Below are 20,925 nucleotides of genomic sequence, written 5' to 3'. Positions count from 1 at the left end.
ATATATATATATATATATACATGTCTATTTTATGTGTGGAAACGCGTATTCAAATGTTGCCATCACATGATCGAAAATCAAACACATGCGAAGGCTACGGCCAGGTATTTTTGTGATAGCTCGCACCTTTCTTTCGAGCGAAACTTGTGGTTGACCGATTTTTTTTTTTATTGTGGGGAAAGGAGTTGTACAAATCCAATCCCACTCGATGAATATGCACAGCATAATCTAGAAAAGAAGAACCAGTGTATATCATTGAATGTTGTGAGTGTTGGAGGTGTTCTTTTTACATGGAAATGATAAATAAAATTTGCGATTAATGTAGCAAGAGAATGAAAAACCTCATTACTAATGCAGAGTCTTAAAGTAAATATGAAACTAAATGTCGCTGGTTTCACCTCCTGAATCTTGCACATGCCACTCTTCAAAAGAAAGCATATATAGATTAAGCAGTTTTCTTCTACTGGGTTGTCTGTGCCTATCATTATTTTGTAACACACACACGTTTATAGATGGAGTTGTTCTGGGGATTATAATAATAATCGAACAACCCTACAACGTGACGAGTGGTATGTGTTAGTCGTTACAAATATTGTGAAATCAAGAAGTTGCAGGTAGTCGGTCATAGATAGTCGTGTCTTACTTGTCTAACTAACTATACTGTTATACCAGAGTGGATGTTATAACAATCCGACGTTGGATTATAAGTGTGTTGACGAGGAATTAACAAATTCACAAGTAGTTACGAAACTGGCAAAAGTATTTTGTGGGAATATTACGGTATAGAAAAGCGTAAAATTTGGGAAGATTTGTTGGCCAGTTTGATGGAACTGCAAAAACAGCAACAACAACAACAACAGCAACTGCAGGAACAGCAGCAGCAGCAGCAGCAGCAGCAGCAGGAACAGCAAAAACATCGATAACAATTACTATTACAACGAAAATGCTGCAATTAATGATTAATAAGTAAGCGAAAAAGGCTGAAAAGATGTTCTCAACAGATTATGTTACAAACTTAATAACGGAATTTAAGTATTAACCAAACGAAGGAGTCACCTTCGAGGCGTTCTCTAGAAGATACGAACAGATTTTCAATAAAGAGTGCAATAATTGGGATGACGATATGAAAACGCGTATAATCCTTAGGAAACTAGCAGCAGGAGAACATGGGGGTTACAGCAAATAAGAATCCTTGAAAAAACCTCCTGACATAAACTTTAAAAATACAATACACGTATTGCATAATATTTTTATATACGCTGGAAATGTTTGAACCTACTACAGAACAACGAGTGGGGGGGGCAACATCATATATGCTGGCAGAGAATGTGAAAATATCAAACTGAACTAATTAACGTCAGATATGTTCCAATATATGATGTTTACTCAAGCACTAATTGCAGAAAATGTCGCAGAAGTAAGAACAAGAATTCTCACTAAACTGGAATAAACCAGGCTGCAATCTTACGATAAGTTTCAGAATAATGTGAAAGAATTGTAACTTTAAGACACTGCGCATAGAAAATTAAACATAAATATTGCTCCCAAGTTAAACAAGTACTAAGCAGGCTGAATAGAAATCGAGTGTGTACCAAAATACAATCAAGTGTGTACTAAAGTACAAACAAGAGACAAATCAGGCAACAAACCCATGTGGAGTTTCACACCTGAGAAAAAAAAAAACATCCATTTAAGAAGGTGGAATATTTCCGTTGTGGAAAAATTGGACACGTAAAAGCGCACTGTGAAATCAAAATGACAAAACGTTGGAGCAAATAAATAACAATAAACAAGATGTCATCGAATGAAACGTGACAAGGAGGAAATTTGTAAATGTGAAAATTGAAAATATTAAAGTAAAAATGCAGTTAGATACCAGCAGTGATATTACCATTGTGAATGAAGTAATTGGAAAGTATCTCGGTAAGCAAAAATTAACTAAAGCTACAAAAATAGCACACGGTGTTATGGGTTAAAGATTGTATTTTGTAGGTGAATTTGGTTGTAATGTGACATTTCGTGACTAAATGAAAATGGAAAAACTATGTGCTAAAAAATTCCGTTAATCTATTCCGCATAGAGTAGATGGTACTGTTCAAATTGTGGAATAAGCATATAAGTGTTTTGCGGGGGAATATAGTCGGTGCAGTTGAACGTTCGAATGCGGCCGAGAGATTGAAACAAAAAATAGAATATTTATTTCCAAACTTTTTCTCTGATTAACTGGGTTGCTACACGAAAAGAAGGCAAATATTGTAGAAAAACAAAGTGCAACACCTGTATTTAAACCGAAACGTAATGTACCGATCGTGACACTAGAACAGCTAAATAAGGAACTTGAAAGCCTTGGAATAATCGAGAAGACGGTCCAGTTAAATTGGGCAGCACTTACAGTCTATGCAAACATTTTAAAATAAGTTAAGCGTTTGTGCAGATGTTTCAATGGGGTTGAATGATTGCTTAAACTCACATAACAGCCCACTGCCACGTCCTGAAAGTATTCGCAACATTGAATGGAGGCAAATTCTTCTCATAATTAGACTCTTGGAGGCATACTTACAAATCCATGAAGAACGCTCACACTTATTCGCCATTAATATACATCATGGCTTATATACAATTAACCAGCTTCTCTTCGGTATAAAAGTGACCCATTCTATATTTCAGCAAGTAATGGATACAATGCTGGGGGCCGTAATTTTGCTGTCGCCTATTTAGACGATATCCTAATGAAAATCGAATCACACAAACATGTAGAACACGTAAAAATGGTATGCGTAAAGATAAGGGAATATGATTTTAATTTAAGTAAAGGAAATGCGAGTTCCTTCTGAAAAAAATTAAATACTTGTGCCACATAACATAAAAACGGACGGAAACCGAATCCATCCAGAGCTACTGCGATCAAAGATGTGCCCGCGCTAAATAATTTGACTAAGCTACAAGCATTCTCGAGGTTAGCAAATTACTGCCAAATTTACATTCCTAATGCACACAATGTAACGGACCTGCTCAAGGATTTGTTAAAGGAAATGCAAAATGGAGCTGGATTGATAAGTGTCATAAGGCATTTAACGAATTAAAAAGCATTTTATCATCGAACTTAACGTTAACGGATTTTGATCTCAATCTCCCTATATTATATTGGTTACAGATGCAAGTCATTACAGTGTAGGATTAGTGCTTCTGCACAAATATGACGATAACAATAAAAAAGGCTATGGCCATGGGTCACGATCGTTATTACTAGCAGAAAGGAACTACACTTAAATATAAAAAGAAACGTCAGCAATCATATTCGGTGTGAAAAATTCCATAGATTTATTCACGGAAGACGTTTCTGTCTCTAAACGGATGAACGCCCACTATTGTCAAAAACGGTTTTAGAAAAAGGAATACCAACGCATAGAGTGAATAGACAACAGCGATGGAGCACTGCATTATTGAATTATGATTACAAAATGGAATATTTACCGTTAACAAAAAACAAAATGCGGATGGTTTGTCCAGACTGATACCGAAACACTCTGAGACATTCGAAGATACGGTAATCGCAGAAATAACATCAGAAGATAACTAAAAAAAAATTAATGAGGAATGTGGTACGCAAATTAACGGTGATCCCTGAAAACATAAAGCGAAATGTGGAAAAGGACAAATGAAAAGTATACAGGAAAAGTAAATAGGATCAGGATTGTTGCCACACGAATTCAAGGTACTCAATTTGTGATGGCGTATTGATATATGCAGAGTAAGTAGTAATACATGAAACACTGCAAAAGAAAATATTAAAGAAATTCCATGTTGGACATTCTGGTATTTCGACCGTGAAAGACTTAATGTGTAGCTACGTGTACTGGCCAAACATGGATAGAGAACTCGTAAATTTAGTGTAAGGCTGCATAGGATATGCTCTAACGGCAAAATTACCGACGATAAAAAGTGATCCTTGACCAAAAGTAAATGTTCCTTGGTCGAGCCAACTCATCGATTTTGCTGGTTCATACTACTTAGTGGTAGTAGATATTTTTTCTAAATGGACAGAAATTTGTAAGTGTAAATGGCCAACATCCTCAACTACGACAAACTTTCTAGGTGAGCTGTTTGCGAGATTTGGCGTCCCAGAAACGATAGTGTCTGACAATAGAAAAACAATTTGTTGCTTTTGAGTTTAAGTCTTGTAAACCTTTAACTGTGGAACATGTAGCTACGTGCCATACCATTCCAGATCTGACGGACACGCTGGTCGTTTTAGCGATACGTTCAAAATATAGATCCCTTATAAAGTCGTATAAGGACGTTACAGGTGAGGTAGCTCTACAACAATTCATAAGTGTATATCGGGTGATATCAAATCCAAATACGCCACCTGGTAGATCACCAGCGGAGCTGATGTTTGCGACGAAAATAATATCAGTCTTCGACACACTGCTACCTGGCAAAAAAAAAAAAGAAGAGAAAAGTTGCTATAAATAATACAACACGATATTTTAAAATTGGTGAAAATGTATTTGTTTGGGCATATAAGAACGGAAAACAAAGTTGGGAGGATGGCGTGATTACCAAACGTATATGGAAAATGCTACATTTGATAAAGAGAAGAAAAGGGTACACAAGAAACACATGAATCAACTAAAAATAAGATTCGTCGAGAGTGAACTCAAGTGAATGGAAAAAACACTGGAACGGTTATATGATACTTTTCAGATACCAACGCCACTACAAACATTTTAACCCAGAAGTACAATTGAAAGAAAAAGAAAATTTAGAGCGTTCCTAGAAGTGAATGCCAAACGAAAAAAAAAATTTAATTTGTAACTGCATGGAAAACAACTTGAAATAACGGAGGTAATGTGTTGTAAAAATTATTGCCAATAGAAATAAATAAAATTACACTCCCTAATAAAAAGAAATTAAAAGGGAAGATTTTATGGGGATAATAATAATGATGGAACACCCCTCCCGCGTAACGAGTGTTAGGTCTTAGTCGTTACAAGTACTGTGACGTCGAGAAATCGTGAGTAGCCGGATATAAATAATCGAGTCTTACTTCTCTAACTATACTGCTACAACAGTCCGACGTTGGATTACAACAGAAAGATAATGAGGGTTTGGTATTTTTAATGTCAGAAAGCGCCTCCGTAGATAATATTTACTGTATATATAAATTAAACCTCGAATTAAATGATAAGATGTCTGCCTGTTCGATTGCACCCAGAGTGTACGGTACATGTTACTTCTAAAGAAACTGGAGAGATTAAATCCATCTAATTTCAATCCCACTATCCCTGTCATTGGAAACGCTGTCGCAAACAGTTGCTGATATTTGCCAACGTGTCTGCAATGGTTTTGAATAAATGCCATTGAGATAAATCCACGATATTTAATGAAACAGCAAAAATGTTATCAAATTAAAGTCATGGAAACCGCATTTTTGCGATTAGCAGATGGCATAAAAATAGGACTTTAACGAATATCCCACAATCTTGATTGAAAATAATGTATTTCTTTAATATAAACATACATATAGACAAACATATATACGTTCATACATACATGCATATATAAATACATTCATGCACACACACACACACACACACACACGCACACACACACACACACACACACATGCACACACACACACAGATATTCATGTATGTATATTTTTAAAGAATGTAGTTGTGTATGGCCGAAGCAATGAATGCAAGAAGATACACAATATACGTCAAAAGGAAAAGAAAACAGAACAAAGTTGCAGTTTTGTCGTATATCTCTATATTTCGGGGTGAAAATCTCCTCTTCAGGACACTCAGAAAAGCAGTAATTGGAAAAAGCTACTGCTCAGATTTGTGCATGTCGGATTCACACACACACACACACACACACACACACACACGCACACACACACACGTACGCACACACACATATATACACACACTCACTCACTCACTCACACACACATACATACACATTTGTATGTGGTGATCAGGGTGCTGCACAGTGCATAGTATTCTTCAGCAAAACAATTCGATTCACGTTGTTCGGTGATCACTTCGATAACTTACGATATCTCGCGCCTGTACGTGCAACATTGATTTGATGGGTAGAGTGAACTGATGTACCGCCCAAATATTAGATCGCTATATAAAAAACATAACTACCATTTGTGGCGATGGTTAATCAAAATGTTGTGGAATTGTTTTTCTCGAACATGTCCGACTAACAACACCGCCCCCAACCTACACATGTACGCACAATCATAGTGTTTTGTGTTTTCGTTTATGATATATAAGTTACTTGAAAGCATATTCAATTTGTTTTCCAATCTAAGGAGGGAAATCACCATTCTGGCATCCCTGTAGTATAGTCATGATTCGATTGACTTACCCATAGGGTATCTACCTGTATCTGCCTCTGGTTATCATGTATAAGACAAAGCTTATATATGTACAATCTGTCAGCTCCCTTGCTGCTGTTTCATCTGCTTACGTTCTTTTTCGCTTTCTATACCATACTTTATGGTTTTTGTTTTTACTTTACTCATGTTTTTTTTCTTTTTCCCTTCACAATTCTCATTCTGTTGCATTGTTTCAATATATCTGTACATTTTCACTCAGAAGTTATCTTTCTATCTTTATAGTTATTTCACTTTAATTCTACAAAGGTTTTCGTTCTTCCACACACTTTAACCAAGTTTCTCTTTCTTGCCCTACATCACTAACTTTTATCGCCATGTCTGTTTTGTTCGTGTAAAAACATGCTCCTAGCCATGTTGAAATTTTGAAATGAACTTACTACCATATATAACGTTTGGAATATTTTGGCAGGTAGAATATTTTGGAAATATTAGAACAGATAATTCACCAGAAACATAGAAATATGACAGTACAGGGAAAGCGACCCAAACCAGCAATATTGTTTTGCTACAAATTCATATATAATAAAATGTTTATTATCGGTGGTGTTATTTTGTATTGACGTGCATGCTGCTGATGTATTTTATTTTTCAAACTTGCTACTGACATGTAACGAATGTTTTCAATAGGTCAATCTCCGTCACAATGAAAATAGTTCGCCATGACTGGATTTTTCTTTTCAATAATAGTCATTTACACATGATATTTGTGTGAGGCCTTATAGCTAACAAAGGTTTGAGTTAGCTTTTAGAATTTGAAGATAAAAAAGGTCGTGACTCGTTTACACCCACAAAGAAAACAGCAACGAGATACACGTAAAGTTTTTTGTGTGATTTCTTTCCTTCAGTATTGTTCTCATTGTTAATTCAACTTTAGTTTTTCTTGCTAAAACGGAACTTCGTCAATATCATTTTTTATCATTATTATGATAGCTTAAGAACTATGGTTTAACCGTAACTACATAAAGGACAAGTTTGTGAGCAAGAGAATGAAAGAAGACGTGGTAATAACAGTGTTCAACAAACGCAAATAAAGCCAATATATCAGATTCCGACAGAAATTCCAGGAAAATGGTGTTTTGAATAATAGGAATTTCAAATCTTTAAATTAAAGAAAATGCGTGCAATTAATAACAAGTAATTCTACAGATTCGCCTAATAACATTGCCATCAGTCAATGCGTGAATGGTAATTACACAGACTTTAGTCTCAGTATTGGTCTGTAATATCAGACTTAATTATTCAGCAAACATAATCTATATATTACAGCGTTCGAGTAAGCCTCAAGAGGTTGTCCATATGCTAAATGATAACATTTAAAGGCAGAATAAATTCTGTGATACATTGATTATGCTGTTATTTAGCAGACCTTATTTCCAAATTCTTGCAGTTGTAAATATCTGGACATTTTTCGTGTACTAGTGCAAGTATATACCCAAGTTTAATTTTTGACACTCGGATATTTTTGATTAGTTTTTTGTTCGTCATTTTAATCAAAATTCTATATTGAATTTAAGCGCTTCAATGTCTACTCAACTGTCAGGGCATTTCGCTTCAGCAAATTTAATTCCGAAAGTATCTGTTAGGTGGTTCAGTAGTTGCTTAATATCTTTTATCATCTGTCGTATACTTACGTATATACATTCGTACATACAAACGTATATTGACACGTATACACATATGTACATACATATCCACACATATCCATATGTATGTGTGAGTATGCACATTTCAGTTTCATGAGTCAAATTACAACGTGAGTAATTGCATTTTTTTATAAATTCCAGCAATTATAATCGAAAGCAGTTCAACAGTTGATTGTAAAGCCCAACAAAGTAAGCATCATGATAATAAAAACACTATCAATTCATCACCTCATATTGCAGGCTATGACTGCATCGAAGGGGTTTATTTCGAAATTGGTTTCTCGTCGGAAATACAATTTGATTTTATGAGATATGTACTATCTCATTCATTGAAAACACTTCACTCTAAAAAATCCCTTGAATCAAAGAAGCTATTTCATAATATAATGCATGTAATAATTTCACTATTGTATTTTTACGTGTTTCAAATTAGCATTGCATACTTATAACTGAAATGTTTTCGATAAGATGTTGCTATACTCCAACTGTACATATTTCGTTACTGTTCCCATATTGCGATGCATGATGTACTTATTTTCTGCGAATGATAGGCTTGGATTTCGATATATGACACAATATACAATAGCTCGGAGCTAAACATTTGAACGGGTTATTTTTTCTAGCCATGTGTCTAACTCAAACTTTGATAGTACGATGACCGCAGGACTTTGAAAGGGTTTTGTCAGTAATTTAAAGATACATTCATGCCACATTCTATGTCATGATGTTTCTGCATTAGAATTACACGAAGAATAAATGGTGTTGTGGAATGCTGAGCTACGTCCAAGTTAACTCTAACGCGATATGTAATTTACATGATCGAAACTGTCAGACACCCATACACGTTTCTTCTAGCCGTACACACACATACACACATGTATCTGTATATATGTATTTATGAATATATGGATGGAGGGAATATATAGGGATATATATATACATGATGGAAGAAAGAAGTCAAGGGAAAAAAAGGAATCACTACAAAACATCTATATTCTTAGTTACTATCGATTGTCTTATGAACGATTGCATTATAGACATGCAAGTATTTTCAAATAGATATAATGTTCAGCTGCAAATAGTATACCGAAAATCGAGAAAGCTACTCACAATGCACAGTTCATTTCGCTCCAAAAACCGTAGTCGAAGGCTGTGTCGAACCAAGTACAAAATTTGGTGATGTTTGGTATATGTTCAGAAGCTGTAATTGTTCAGAAGCTGTATATGTTCAGAAGCAAATAGCTTGTGTTGGTATAACAAAAGTGTCATTGGATCCTTGCTGGTCCAATTGAGTATTAGGACATATAAATACACGATGACAGGGGAGTTCAAGAAAAACAAGTGTAAAAAAGGCGAAATTAAAAACTGTATGGACAGTTTGCAAGAACAGTGAGCCCGAACACAGGTGTTGAGGGTAGATGCCACTGAATAAGGAAGAGTTACTTGAAACCGGATACTGAAGCAATTACTTAAGATACATTACACCAAGTTCAATATTGAGAATACTGTACTGAAAGAAGTGACAAATGCAGGTTGTGCAGTGATAATGATGAGACTGTCTGCTATACTGTGAATGATGGCAAGAAGATGGCCAAAAGTTGGTACAGACCAAGACACGATAATTTTACAATGGTAAGTACGGATTCAAGGAAGAGGAGAGGCGTTACATGCAGACCCTAGGAGCAATTGAATAACAAGTGAATATCCTGTGACATTTAAAGATACACTATGCTAAAACAATTGAACATCAAAAGCCTGATACAGAGGTTGAGAATAACAGAACGTTTTTATTTACTATTGATATTACAGAAGCTGGTGATGACAAAGTTTCAGAAAAGTAGGAAAGATTCAAAGTAGGAGATAAATAGAGTACAGTCACTGAAGAACGAACCATGATATATTCGCCCTGGATTACATCTCAGTCAGGCAGACGAGCAGTGGAAATACTAATAATCATAACTAGTACAAACCGAGAAAATTCCATGGTAAGTACGACATTTTTTTTGATGGGTGGACGTTTATATTGAACCATGAAAGTTGGTGCTTCTTTTGAAATTGTATATTTCATTTAAGAACAAAACATTTCATTTCTTCTGGGAAAAGTTGTAATTGAAAGAGCATGATTTTCTCAATTTAGTAACGGTTCAGCGGTTCGTGTATAAGTCTAAGAGCTTCAAAACGATTACATCGAAAATTCATATCACCAATGTTGTAACATTCAACCATGTCTTTACAGTTTTTTATGTCTTCTCTAAGTTTCATTTTCTAATCTATCTTGCAGATGTTCTCTTATTTGTTGTAAATACTGTATTCTCTGTGATTCATGTTTTCCCTTGGAAATGCTGCTGCTCCTGTGTTTGCTCCAGTAAATCGATCCTCTCCTTCTCTTTACACCAATGGAATCTTTCTCTTGATAGCTTACATGGTCTGTCATCTATATCTTATGAAAAGACATAAACCAGAAAGCGGGCATACAAAAAAAAAATGCCTTGTAGCTTTAACTACATATTGTATACCCTCCTACTCACTCGGTTTATTGGTAGGTACTATATTTCTACTTTTGTTACGGGAACAGAAATGCCGTTTGCTTGAATTGCTTATGCCTAGAATATCCGGTTTAACAGTTGTATTTTCTCATTTATCTCTCAAATAATGGATCGCTTATAGTTTATATGGCACTATTATAGAAAATACCCATTCCACCGTTTCTCAGTATTCGCCGCGCACAGTTATCGGAGGTTTTTGATGGCTTCCCTATGTCGGGAAAAAAACGTACACCCGTCCTTCTCATATATGTCTACTCCGCATAACCTGCACTTGCTAATTCTTCAATGAAGTAGTCGTTATTGAACAGGAATGTCTGCTAATTCGTTGTTAGTGTGGATATCCTAGGAGAATTCATTTGAATATAGTATCCGCAACCGGTCAAGAAGGGTTTGCGATTCTATCAACGTATTGAAAGCTTTACATAGATTAGTGAGAGGGAGTGTATAATTCTATGTTAAGATAGAGAGTTGCGTATAAGACTTTAGCTACTATAATGTTCCAATGAAAAGTAAATGATAATTCACAGTGCTAAAATGTGTCACATTCTCTAATTGTGCGCTGAAGTTCAAATTAGCTATATTTACAAAATCTAAAGGGAGAGGAACAGACATAATTCTTACGAATAATAAAGTTGTATGTTAATTCTTTCTGTACAGCGTCTTTATGTATACACACATCCATATATACTAATACACATATACCACACACACACACACACACACACACACACACACACACACACACACACACACACACACACACACATACACACCCATTCACACACGTATATCGTAGTTTCTAATCAGCTTTTATTATCGACATACTACGTCAAATGTCTCTTTATATTAACAAGAAATGAACTTGTCATCTACAGCAAACGGTTATATTTTATAATCGTTATTATACCTGCTCCTTTGTTATTTTTCTTTCTGTCTTCACCACTAAAATGATTGAACAGCACTGAAACTTTTTTTCTTAAATCCATTCCTATTTACCTGCCATTTCAATGTTTAATACCAAAAAAAAAAAAAACCATCTTGTAACATGAGCCATCACGTATTAAATTGTTTTCCTCAGAAATATGGCCCTGGCACAATGAAAATGAACATTAGTTATTTCAAGTATTATATGGTATGTGTAAACACATTAACTTTGATCTTGTAATGTGGGTGAGTCAAAGAATGTAAGAGAGGAGTAAAAAGAGAAATATGACGGGAATTCTGATATTCACTCACTAAAAGGTTTTCTTCACCAAAAAAAAAGAAAAAAAGAAAAACAAAATTAAGGTAAAATATTCTTCTTTTGTTACTTGAAATTTTTTCTCAAAATGTTTACAACCGGTTCTGCTACTATAAGTGACAAACACTAGCTGCCTTTATCATCTCTCTCTTCCTTTCTCTCTCTCTCTTTCTGTGTACATGTGTATGTATGTAGAGATGTGAGCGTTTATACAAATGTATACGTTGGAATATGGAAGAAACAGAAGGCATGTATTCGTGTGTTTATATAATAAATATACATGAAAGAACATTTGAGAGAATAAGTAGTGTTCAATATGTAATTTTCAATAGCATTTCCAAAGTACGTTTTACTAAGATTCTATCTCGATTCCTTGCTTGTATTACTGGATTTCAAATGAAAATATGACAAAACGGGCCATTTAGGTTGATATTACATTGTTTATATTATTAAGCTAACACTTAATATTACTGAAAATACCTGTCATTGCTTTATAGCAAGTATACACTTCATAATGATATAATACACAGCAGACAACGTGAATTATGTCAATAGTAAAATAAGCTTAGATCCAGGTAATGGACTTTGGTGCTGGCAAAAGTGAACTAATTAAAATAAGTACATTAGAGTATATCATTAGAATTACAGAAAACAAGTAAAAACATAATAACATGTGATTGCTGTTTAGAACTGAATATATGTTAAATGTGGTGGCTTTATGCTGTATTGGCCAGAGATCTCTGTCGCTCTGAAGAAGTTTTGTTCTGCATCAACTTTAATAATAACTTTGCTGCCATAGGAAAATTTGCTGAACTTATATTAACAGAGATGTGATTCAAAAACAAGTGTGAACTGAGAAAACATATGGGGATTTTGACTGGACAAAATGTTATAAGTGTTATAAAAGGCAAGTTATTATAAAAATATGAATGGATTTGAGTGTGCAAGAATGCACGCACGCGTACCTTTGTGTGTGTGTGTGTGTGTGTGAACATGAATATGAGATGTCTACATAATGACACACCATAAGTTTTGCAACCTCTACATCTTCAGCTATCTAGCTTTAGATAGTTACTGCATGTTGATACTTACTTTGAATATCGACTAATTGCAATTTAGTGTTTCTAATTCAGCAGGGGAATTGTGATAAGTTTGAGTCACAAGAATTTATGTAACTGCTAGATTTCTCCTCCAAATTTTGGGGTAATAATCTCTGGTCAGGTGCTGTCTTTATAAATAGAATCCTGAAAGAAACCAACGTCAATATGTGCGCTGAAATTCTACCACCAATTAGTCACTCCTTTTGCCCTATTTCGAACTCATTATTATAGAAAGGAAACAATATCAGCAGACCCCGGTTTTTAACTTAGTATGTCTTCACATGAATGATAGATCACCCTAAACATCATTCACTAGTATGACTTGTTACAGAACAATATGCCATGTATAAAATGTACACGAGCGACGTAGATGACACAAAAGCAAAGAACACGCAGCTGCAAATTTAATTCAATGAGATACAACTTCTAATGAGTCTAAAAGGAGTTGTAACCGAGGAATAGTAACTCTCAGGCGAATACTTGTTGATGGTACACACGTTATCAAAATATCATGTGAATCGCTTGAAGAGTACTTTTGGAATCTTTGAGAATGTCAGAGAAACCCTCTTCACATGGCAAAAATGTATGAATACCCAGCAACTGCGGCATAAAAGATGTGGGATCCTACATATATGGCAGATTATGCCATACCAGCGTTATCAAAAATGCATAATGCAGATGGTTTTACTCATAAATTCAGGGTTCACAGAGAACGTGGAAGTTACCCGACTGTGATATGCCAATCTACAAATCTACACAGTTAGCGATACGAATGATAATCGATCAGTTATTGATGACAAGGACACTTGAATTGATGTTCTTCTAGATCGAGTGAGCTGTTCAATAGACAAGAATGTAACAGGCGAAAATATAACATTAATGGAATGATAACCAAATAACCAAATTGTGGAAACTGAATGCAGTTGACAATTCTGATAATAGTGAGTGCCTTATGAATTGTTTATACAAAATAATTTCCGAATCAATATCCATTGAACCAATGAAATAACATCAGAGAAAATTGTGAACAAATGACTAAAACATTGATGGATAAATATCCAAGAAATATATAAACATATTATCGATTTTTTATTGCTTTTTGTCATATACAGTAACATATTTCAAATGTACGCACTAATCGGCAATTATCTTTCTCGTGTAAACACACCGACAGAGCACAAATCAAATCAAAATCAGATAATTTCAGTAAAACACCCCTCCACACACACATATATGTGTGTGTACGGATGTGTGTGTCTATACAGAAATGTATATAACTGTGTATATATATATATATATGTGTGTGTGTGTATAGATATGTGTTATATATATATATATATATATATATATATATATATATATATATATATATATGTATGTATGCATCTATATATATATATGCACGCACACACTAACACACAGAGGCCCACACACGCATGCACACATACATCATTTGACGCGCATTGTATTAAAATAAGAGCTACTAATACTTTCTTCCCATTGCGACACATGATTTTTGTATCTTACGTTGCTTTTCCAAGCAATCCTCGGGCTTTGGCATATGTTTTTTTTTTCAATTTGAAAATCATTCAATTGTGAAAAGGAAAATTCACTTATGAGATTTACTCTTTCAAAACCCGGAAAAAAATCATACTCCTAATTGCAAATTATAAATACTCATTCGAAGTGAAAGAACGAAAAGGTGACTGAAATCTATTATGCTTTTGTAATGAAGTATTATGCTTTAATAAACAAGTGTGCGAGCACAGTGAGTAATGTATCTTGGAAGTTATGTTTCGGAGCTCCCTAACCTTATTTTCTAAATCTTTATTAGTGATATGGACAATATTGCTGGACCCATAGTGTTAGGAAATGGTCGTATACCCGAAACATTTCTTGGTAAGACAAATTTTCTTGCAAGTATTCATCCAACTTCCCCTCCGGCTACAAGACATGACTACATTAGACTCCTAATAGTTTTAGCCACTCCACCAGTTCTGCGACCATCACTGCTACTCACTGACATTGATTTCTCTCCGTTAGTGCCGCAACCCAACAGACATGTATCTATATATTTTTGTATTTCTCAACAATGATAACTGCTGCTTCATAGATAAGTTCCAACTCTCTGATGAGAACGCCATCAACATAAACCGACAAGTTATGCCTGGTTTCTAATTCTGAAAGGACGCCTCTCAATTTGTTCAGTTTGTGGAAGAATGTCTGAATTAAATCACTTATGGAAATATTCAGATTGCTCGAATATTTTCAAAGCTTCCTTCTAGGGGTATACTAAAAATATATCTCTAAAGTTTAATCTAGCAGCAGCAACATTATGATGATTTCTGTTTCCTTTCATATTTGCTGGATGAAATGGAAAACTAAATAAGAAAGGTGTATTTAATTAACGTCAATTGAAAATAAATACAAAAGATAGTCCTCCCACGTTTTTTTACCTTATGACATTCAGGAAAACGGTGTTTTGCACCGGATATTTCTGCAAATACATTTCATATGGTGTAGATGACTATTATTCCTGATTTTAATGTGAACAAAAAGGAGAGCGTGGTAGATATTTCACGCACCTTGACATTGTTCCCTGATACGTGTTGCTGCTATATAAAATGTACAAGCATTAGATAAATTATCTTTAGAATTTCAATACTTTTAGCTGGCATATTGTAATGAGATTTTATGTACTCCCTATACTTTGTGGAGCTGTCACATATTTTTCCACATGGAATTTTCTACACAAATTAATTTTCATAAAAGGAAATTTTCCACAGTTACCTCCATAATTTGAAAAAAAGACTTTCATATGTGAATTTGTGAGTATGGCTATTTAGTATGCTATAGGGCTTAGAATAAAGTCAAATGATCCCTGCTGCTTCTTACAGACTGGACGACCACGTAGATGGAGAATACATTTTAGTCTCTTTTTTTTATAGAGAAGAACACTGAAAGAGAAAAAGGGAGGGAGAGAGTGACTAAGTTGAAGTAATGCGAGAAATATTTACTGAAGACTATATTAATGGACACAAATGAACATGTCAGAAACATTTCACAAATTGGAAAATTAAATGTGCAAATATCATTTAGCGATTGGCAGACAACCATCCGGAGGCCAGTCTGTCTGCTAATATTACTGATTAGGTAATTAAGTGTCAGAATATTCAAACTATACATACACTAAAGTCTTGGGGGTCATGTAAGTGTAACGGTCAGAGTCGCCTCAAGGTACCGGAAACTCGGACAGTCACCTGGGGTGCCGTGTTCTAGGGAGCGCCAAGGAGGTCGTGGCAAAGACAACGAAATTTCCACGAACGTCAGCTTGTACACGGAAAAGTTCAGCTTGCCCGGGGCGCCAGCAACTGTAAATGTCTGACTAAGGATCTAATTATGTTGACTTGGAGAACACCTTCAAAAGGTGCAGAAAATGCGTTTCCCATTAAGGAACACTTTGTTATGCGATGTTGTCTCCAATTTTGCTGTGATAGGATAACATATTTCTTTGATTGAAGTAATAAAGTCTTGTTGATTTCCCATGTTTATTACAGAAAGTTGACTAACAATTGAGTCACGTGGTTCCAGGTAATAAGCACAATTCCAGCCACAACATACACACATACATATACACACACGCACACATTCCAGGTGTAGCAACAAAATTGTCTAACTTTTAGATTCATCATAGGACCTTCGTATCTCACGAATGCTTAAAGATAATTTAATGGAGCTATCATTGGTTTTTTAAAACCCTATTGGCCTCTACTGTAAGAAAGAAATATATTGATTTCTCCCCTGAAGAACGATGACGAAGGTGATCGGAAACGAAAATGATATTTTCATAAATAATTAACCATTGCTGAGGATTCGGAGCTCATACATTATTGGAATAAAGATTGGACGAAGCTTAAAATTTTATTACAAACAGCCAGAATAAATTCTAGTCCAAATCTTTAATATTAGGCATCCAAATTTGCTCCTCTTTTGGCAATGACTTCCTCAAGCTCTTCTTGACTGTGTCATAAGCTTTATAAATGAAGTCCTCATCAATATCCTCCTACTATATCCTACGCTTTCAGGTAACTTCGGGGCTTCTCACACGCTTTTCCAATTCATTCCACTCACAAGCTTTTCGACTTCATTCCAGATGATGAGGCGTAAACTATTCAAATCATGTGATGAAAGGGCTCAAGTGTCCTTATCCCAAAAGCTTTTCTAAAACTCAACCCTGAGAAATATTCGAGTCACTGCACTTGTGTAACAAGGAGCTCCATCTTGCTGGAATGTAAATTTGAAGTCCTTAAAAATTGTGTTGGGGTTCCCCTCGTGTCTTGCCTCAGGATGTTCAGAAGGAATTCAGGTCATTATATCTTTCAAAACCTGACACTATCAAACTCCTGTCAGTTTCTCAACATTCTTAAACACCGACAATGACATTTTCTTGCAATCAGAAGCCAGGCAGGCAATGATCATTATTTGGTAGGGTGTTTGCAGTTGAAGATGACATTTTTAGCTCTCTGGTGAAGATCTGAGACCAGGGAGCAGCTGTTGCATCGGTTTGTGTGCGTATTTTGGGTGAAATTCTTCTCATCTGTGTAAAAGGTCACTCCAGTTTTATGTCTATTTTGTTCAAGATGATCTTCGTCCCCTTTAACCTTCTTACCTTTGTCCTGGAATAAGAAGGTGCCTCACATGTCTGAGGTACGATTTCATTTTCAAGTCTACTCTCACTTGAAGTCTATTCTTTGAACTGTCATAGATGAAAATCTTCTTTCACGTGCCAAGCGTCTTTTGGACTGAATTAGATCTCTTCTCATTGGTTCCTTTAGCTCTAGATTGAAATGATGATCCCCTTGCGGTTATGACCACCTGACCCAGTTCTCCTCTCAAGTATTGACTGTTTCTCAAACTTATTCACAATTATCTTGATGGTTCTTGAATAGACTTTGATAATGGAAACCTAAGAATGAATTGTAGTACACTTACTGAAGGCCTGGATGATCTTAGCCCTCTCAACGTTGCTCTGTTAGGAAGACATGATAAGGCTGGCAAAATCGATTTCAGCCTGTTCTTTCTAGCTATATTCCTCAATGGGTTTTTCCCTGAATCTTACAAAACTAGTGTCACTATAGCCAGACGTCCTATCTGGAAAACATGCAATATTGCAAATCGATTAGTTTATTGGTTTCAAGTGGTTTTAAAAATTTGTGAACTTCACAATTTTTGCTGGTACATCCGCAATATAATTAGATCAATATACTGTATCATTTAATAAAATTCCACCGGCTCCCGTATGTGTGTGTATGTGTGTGTGTGTGTGTGTGTATGTGTGTGTGTGAGAGAGAGAGAGAGAGAGAGAGAGAGAGAGAGAGAGAGAGAGAGAGAGAGAGAGAGAGAGAGAGAGAGCGGCAGGGACATTGACTATATTTACTTTATTGCTTTGACAGGAGAAAGGCATGTTCAAACACGTTGATATTTTAACTGGATGTTGTGACTGAATATTGAAATTTATCGTATTGTACGCTCTCGCAATTCTATTTAAGAGCTCCTCCAACACACGCGAGCACACTTGCAAATACATGAATGCACGCAAACACGTTCACGGACGCACACAAAGACGCAAACAAACATTCACATACACACACACAAACAAACACGCACACACCAACACGTGTATACGCACATCGTTTCTATATGCATATGTGTTTGTATATATACGTTTACATATAGATTACCCAGATTAAGCAAACATACATGAATATTGGTATTAAAATGTCAGTTCAAATGACCGGTATGTTCATTAATTTTCGCAACAATCATAACGATATTTTTGGACATAATAACTGTTTGCTATATAAGTCGACCAGAAATGAACACGAAATCATCATATTGATCACTGTAAAAATTTAGCTGTCTCGTTCGCTCGGTTGCTCCTACTTTCACCGTCGACATCTTTGTTAAACTTTGTCTATCCGTCTTTTTTTACGGTACCATGGTTTTAGTAAACACGAGGAATCGTCATACCGACTTTCACTTAGATAACATGACAGAGTAATAATTAGATGACAAATATAACATGAGTATACCCATTGTGCTACAATAAATATTTAATGAAGGTCAACGTAATTTAGTAATATTACTTAATACACTTTTTTTGCGGTATCGCTAGAATAATAACGAGGAATTATTGAAATCAATCAAATATAATTGCATATATAATGATACAGCGATGTTGAGTAAGACAAATATTTTTATAGCCCTGAGTGAAGAATAGATTTAACTTTCACTGACATGGCAAATGTGTTCATATTAAATAAGGAGGCTTCAAACCTCCTTATTTAATGTATAATAATTTAAAGAGGTAAATATTATTTTATCATGCAAAATACTTTATTTTATACGTTACTTAATACGTTGCAGGTAATTTTAGTTAGAGTTAAATCTCATAAGAACAGCGGTTTTATTTAAAAAAACAATTAGCATGTGAAGTAGAATTCGCCTCCATATACTTTCAAGTACCACATAGTGCTTGAAAGTATCTGAGCACTCTTGAAAATGTATGGGCACTCGATTAGGCAATCTCTTGATCACTACATAAATGCAATGTATAAAAAAAATATACAAGGTTTACATGTTTGGAATAAACATCATTTCATATTAAGTGACTTATTCATGGGTTTCGAGATTTCATAAATAGTAGAGCACCACCGCTACACATCAACAGAGAAGCAGGCCCCATATTTTTTGAGAAAATAATCGATACGGCATAATTAGTAGCACTGTGGGCAAAATTCTTTGCCGGATTTCCTCGGGCACTTTAAGTCGTAAGTACAAATGTTGCCGAGGTGAACTATGTATTTCATCCCGTCAATGTTGATAAAATAAAGCCCCAGTCAATTACTGGAGTCGATGCAATCGAGTAGTCACCTTCAGTCACATTTGCTGGCCTTGGATCCTGCAATGGACAAGAGCTCCATTGAGGAGAATGTTGCGATCTTGGTCGCTTATATGCCACGGACACCAGGTAAACAGTTATAATTCCTCTGTATCGACAAAAATAAACAGAAAATAGTTAAGGTAGGTTGTTAGAAATGTTATATATGTAAATAAAATTAAACGCTTAGAAAGAATATTCACAGCGTCTCAGCAGTCGATTGTGCAATTTATTCAATCGTAGAATACAGGGTTAAAAATAATGATTGTTTTTTTCTCTCCTGGAAGATATCGTATAGAAGAATCTCGTTAACACGATTCTGGTGTTCTGTTGCATAATCTACAGGGTTACATCTCTCTTTTAATCTCTCTCTTTTTATCTGTATATATATATATATATATATATTGTTCGGTTCAGTATAGCATGGTTTGTTTAGTGTCTTCTTGATGCTCCCTAAAACATCCTAAATATTGAATTTCAGTTTCTTTATTTTCATTTGCGCTCAGTAGGTTATTTGTAATAATTCTCTATCGGAATTGATTCTAATGACATTTATGAAATATGTCAAACACATTCACTTGTTTCTCAGAAGCAGCTATGCACAATAATAATCTAATAATTCTTGTGTACGCAACTTCAAGAAAGAATAAGGAAAATGTCATTATCGAAGTTATATACGAAAATATAATACAACATTAGGATAAAAAACAAAAAAACAACAACATCAGAATGAAGAAATTCGTCGAAATAAAATCTAGTAAATAACTAATACAATCTCGAAATATTTTATTATCAAGCTATAAAAATCTAGAACAATTCACATTATACGACATGACAGTTTGAAACACAAGGGAAAATAAAGATACACAAAAAGGGAAAAAAAATATCGAAAATATGTTATTACTAAAATATATATATCGACTTGTTTGAATGTGCATGTTCCGGTATATAAAAGCTCATGAAATCATTGGAATACTCACAACCATCTCTCTCTCCCACAAGCGCTCTGTATGTATGTATATATATATATATATATAT

This window comes from Octopus bimaculoides, chromosome 4 (assembly GCF_001194135.2).
Source record: "Octopus bimaculoides isolate UCB-OBI-ISO-001 chromosome 4, ASM119413v2, whole genome shotgun sequence".
NCBI lineage: Eukaryota > Metazoa > Mollusca > Cephalopoda > Octopoda > Octopodidae > Octopus > Octopus bimaculoides.
Note: the sequence above shows the minus strand (reverse complement) of the source record.